This window comes from Lactuca serriola, chromosome 8 (genome assembly GCF_051521515.1).
Source record: "Lactuca serriola cultivar US96UC23 chromosome 8, Lser_US96UC23_V15, whole genome shotgun sequence".
Classification (NCBI taxonomy): Eukaryota; Viridiplantae; Streptophyta; class Magnoliopsida; order Asterales; family Asteraceae; genus Lactuca; species Lactuca serriola.
The window spans coordinates 119,566,783-119,572,426 of NC_136415.1; positions in this window are offsets into that span (position 1 = coordinate 119,566,783).

The window sequence follows — 5,644 nt, forward strand, 5'->3', positions numbered from 1 at the left end:
TTATAGGTCAAGAGTACAGTGGGAGTCTTAAAAGTCTCAAGAACTAATCAAGAATAAAACCTGAATTTCTTCACTAGCACACGACTTGAGGTTTATAACCTGTCGTGTTGACATATTCTGTGCCCATTCCAGTTAAAGTTGGCTTTGCATATGAGTTCTTAGAGTTCTCAATTTGTTGCACAACAACTTGGAAGCAATGGCAGGCCCTTGAGCTGCTAGGTGGCAAGAGATTAGATTGAGTTCAATCCATATGAGTTTGGATTTGTCATTATCCTTGTCTAGTGACTATGGTTTTGACGATTCACATGGATAAGGACACATACACCATATAAATCTAAGTGTCATAAGGTTTCTCTCCGATTCATGAAAATGATGGTGAGGAAACACTTTCACTAAGTAGATTTTATCTAGATAGCAATTGTGATATTTGCATTCTCAAAGTCGTTAGTGGAGCGTGTGTGGTTTACCGGCACACTAACCTGGACTTGTGAGAAATGGCAAAAAGGTCTAACCATTATGATTACGGCATACCTCTTCATAATTGTTTAGACACACAAGTGTGCTATCTAAGGGAAGGTGTATGATTTTGATAAAGTCTTATCAAAACAATTTAGTATCAGAAATCTGAACTTTGGTAAGAAAGTCAATGAAGTATTGATTTCTAGAAGTCCAGCTGATTTCTGGGTACATGTCAAAGCTAGTGGGAGCATAAGTGTTATGCTAATAATCATCATGTTAGTGGGAGCATGATAATAATGATAAGTATTGCAAGTTAGCAATGTTAATTATAGAAAACAAAGGTTTCAATTGGGAAAAGTTGTTTTGCTATAATTAAGGGAGAGGAAATTATACTTCATCTCAAATCTATAAGCTTAGATTGTGAGGTTTTAATCATTTAGTCAAGGAAATATATATGAAATTCGTGTTGGAATGGCTCAACATAAGGAAATTCTGTATATGGGTCCATTATTTGCGTTCTTAAATTCGATTATGATTACGGCATCCCTCTTCATAATCTGAATTATGAGAACTTGGCAAATTGAAACGGAAATATTATAGCAAAAGACTGGTTTAGTCTTTATGTAATACATCATGAATCGTGTCCCATATGCTTCGGATATAGGATCGATTACATGTGCTATATTCATCCGTTCTAAAATTTTCCAAATGCCTAGGGCATTAAGAAGGGAAAAGGTTTAGAACTGGATATGACTAAAAGGATTAAACAATTGTCGAGGACAATCTAAGGTTTACCAAAGATTGGTTGCTCAAGGACAGTTGGAAGTATAGTGATAATTCTGGAAGGAGCATATTGACATAATCTGGAAGGAGGCAACTCTTGTTCAGAAGTGATAGTCAAAATGGAATCTAGAAATGTTTCAAAGTTAGAAATTTCAATCTGTGTAAGATTAAGGAAACTTAATGCAAGAAGGATATTTCCAAGGAGTTGATCTCCTTTGGAATACTCTGTAATGATTGTTGGCAAGTCCTTTTGACTTTGTGCATAATCATTACAAGAGGATCAATGCATATAAGTTTAGAATCTGACAGATTTCAGTAAATGGCATGAATTTGGAATTCTTGCATTTGCAGTAAGGATTTGGGAGTGTGAAAAGAGAATCATTGAAGTTATGTTCAATTGATCTAGTTCACAAAGTAAAGATCATAGACAAACATAAGTATGCATACTTGGTGTGTGGCATGACTAGTGTTTAGAAAACATAGTGTACATGCTTGGAGCATGGGACAACTATTGTTTTAAATTCAAGATTAAAGTTGATAGCTGAAACAGTATACAATGAATAATGTGTAATCATATGGTGATAAATAAAAGGTGTTTTATTTATAGTCATAAGTTCTGAGACCATATTGGATTCAATTATTATTGTGTTTCACTTTGCATGTTTTGACTTCCCGAATAAACTGGGTTATTCTTCCGGAATGACTAAGTTATTCAAACCATCCACAGTCGGTCATATGTTGGAAGTAGATATGAATTAAGACTGTCATGATGGGTTGTAGAGGTCTAAGGTGTTGGACAAGGCTACAACAATCATGAGTGCTCATAAGTTCTGAGTATTGGATTCAACCCGCGCTCATTGGAATCACTTCATGGATTTTATCACGAGTGATCATGAGATGATAATATCTTATATTCTTCAAACCTAGAGATATGAGTTGTTACTATGAGTTGGTAGTACATTGATTGCACGAAACCGCATTTGGTAACTCTGTGCTATAAAACGTGCCTTTGTGTATGATTCAACTAGTAGTAGAACAAGCCATATGAGTCGAAGTTTATCCATTCCTTTTACCTTCGGGATAAAAGCGATATCTGTGGGCCCCTCGATGATTTGATGATGACAAATGGAAGTGCTCGGCCGGGCCAGGATTGATTTGATTTGTTCAATTAGTCAGTCGTCATAAATCGGAAATCGGGAAACAACAAATGGACAGAGAGAATGATTATAATCCATGTCTCAGTCCATATGATATCTAGAATGGAGGAATATATGATCCCTTATCTAATGGACAAGTCACTGACAAAGGTCAGAGTTCATCGACAAGGTCAGAGTTCGACAGAAGCTTTTGAGAGCTATGATTGCCAGTTGGTTCCTGAAGTCATATGCAATAATAGTTTTAGACTTATCCAAGTGGGAGACTGTTGGATTAATGTCTAAGTCCATAACTATAATTGGTGAGACTTGACCCGACCCGGCATGGTCCATTTGGGTTGCATACCATCATGCACTTGGATAGACTATAATGAGAGAAATAAGACACTTATGGTTATTAATATATTATAAGTTCTAGTGTATTAATAATAAGAATAATAAGATTATTTAATTAGTATTGATCAAGAATTAATCTGGGATTAATTAAGTGATCAAAAGAAGACTAATTAAATATATGGGTTGATTGTGTAAATCATCCATACTTGTATAGTGGGCTAATGCTCCATGAATTATCTAGTTGGGCCAAAACCCATATGATGCTCCATGGATGCTCCATGGTGTATTTGAACCCATGGATCCAAGGAAATCGAAAGTCATGACAATTAGGGTTTGCCCTAATTGTAACACTATATAAAGATATTATTCTTGGCAAAATCGGCGACTAGTATGATTCTAGAGAGGGCTAGCCGATTTCATGAGTTGTAGAATTCTCTCAAGTTATTCTAAGTGTTTTGATGATTGTGATTCCATTTGAGGTGTCACACTTGGGGCACTAGGCACTCAAGCTTCATGAAGACTTTCTACACCAAAGAGGTATGTATTCTATCTTGCTATAGTTATTGTTTTGTATGCTAGATTAGGATAATACCTTGGATGTTCATATTTGCATGTATAATAGAGAAAACATAGATCCAAGGTATTTAGGGTTGCATGTACACTTAGGAGTGTTAGAATGCTCAAAACCCAACAAGAATATCCTCAAGTACCTACGGAGGACTAAGGACTGGGTTCTTACCCTCAGTGGGAGTGATGACTTGAGGGTTGTAGGGTATAGTGATGCTAGCTTCCAGACTGATAGGGATAATTTTCGCCCTCAGTCGGGCTGGGTCTTTACCCTAAATGGAGGAGCAATCTCTTGGAAGAGTTCCAAGCAAGAGATAGTGGCTGATTCAACTTGTGAATCAGAGTATATTGCAGCTAGCGAAGCGGCAAAGGAGGCGATATGGCTGAAGAACTTCATTGGAGACCTTGGAGTTGTACCAACTATCAAAGAGCCAATGGAGATTTTCTGTGATAGTGAAAGTGCTGTTGCCTTAGCCAAAGAACCAAGGGATCACGGGAGATCCAGACACATCGACAGAAAGTACCATTTTATCAGACATCGGATAGAAGAAGGACTCCTCGTGGCAAAGAGGGTATCATCGGATGAGAACCCAGCAGATCCCCTCACGAAGGGACTGACTCGGGTTAAGCATCTCCAGCATGCTCGGAGCATAGGGCTGAAGGATGATATTAGATTCAGTAGTTAGATAACCCAGAAATTTGTAAAGTGTAATTGACATTAGATGATGAATAAAAGGAGTTTTATTTATGAGTAAAGTGTTGCTATCTCTTGTCGATCGTTTACTATATTTCTTTTGCATGTTTTGACTTCCAAAATAATTTTGTTTGGTATAACATATTATTCAAACCTCCACAGTCAGTCATATGTCGGAAGTAGGTATGAATCAAGACTGTCATGATGGGTTGTAGAGGTCTAAGGTGTTGGACAAGGCTACAACAATCATGAGTGCTCATAAGTTCTGAGTATTGGACTCAACCCATGCTCACTGGAATCACTTCATGGAATTCTATCTCAAGTGATCGTGAGACGGTAATATCATATAAGTCTTCAAACCTAGAGATATGATTTGTTACTTACAAGTTGGTTATGCATTGACTGTACGAAAACGCATTGGTAACTCGATGTTATAAAATGTGCTTTCGTGTGTAATTCAATGAGTGGTAGAACAAACATATGAGTCGAAGTTTATCTGTTCCTTCTTGGATTAGAAGCTGATATCTGGGCCCCTCGATGATTTTGTTTTGACCTATGTACCGGGCCCGGTCAGAACTAAGTTGATGTGTTCAATTAAGTTCTTTGTCAAACAAATCGGAAATCGGGAAACAAACTGCTGGACAATAAGTAAGACATTGTTCCATGTATTTGTCCGGCTGATATCTAGAACAGAGGATTATATGAACCCTTATCTTAAATGGCGTACCATCATCTTCTCAGTTCCGAGAGACATTGAAAGAGCTACGATTGCCGGTCGGTTCCCGAAGTACTAGAGATATAGTTATTAGACTTATCCAAGTGGGAGACTGTTGGATAGGTGTCTAAGTCCATAACTATTTCGGGTGTGTACTTGACCCGACCCTGCATGGTCCATTTGGGTTGCATGGCACCATGCAATTGGATAGACTAAATGAGAGAAATAACACTTGGAGATTATTAATATATTATAAGTTCTAATATATTAATAATATTAGTTGATTAGTTTGATCAAAGAATTAATTTGGAATTAATTATGTGATCAAAGGATAACTAATTAAATATATGGGTTGATTATGTAAATCATTCATATCTTGTATAGTGGGCTAAGAGGCTCCATGGATTATCAAGTTGGGTTCTACCCATAGGATGCTCCATGGATGCTCCATGGGAGTTACAAACCCATGGGTCATGGAAATGAAGAGTCATGACACATTAGGGTTTACATGGTGTAACCCTAGATGTGTCAACACTATATAAGGATCGCATTCTCCACCAAAATCGGCTAGACATAAGAAACTAGAGGGCTTGGCCGATTTTAAGAAGTGTGTATTATCTCAAAGGTCTTTCCAAGAGCATTTGGTGTTGTGTGAAGCATTTGAGGCATCACACTTGGGGTGCTAGGCTCACAAGGTTTCAAGGAACATAAGCAACAACAAGGTAAGTTATTCTATCTTTCATTCAAGTTAAAATTGTTCCCCATGTATGCTAGATAGGAATATAACCTTGGAAATTCAACTTTGCATGATAATTAGACAAACATAGATCCAAGGTTATTAGGGTTGCATGTACACTTAGGAAGTGTTAGAATGCTCAAAACCCATCAACACGCTCCATCGATACTATAATAAACCTTTTAGTCACCCTTTACCTA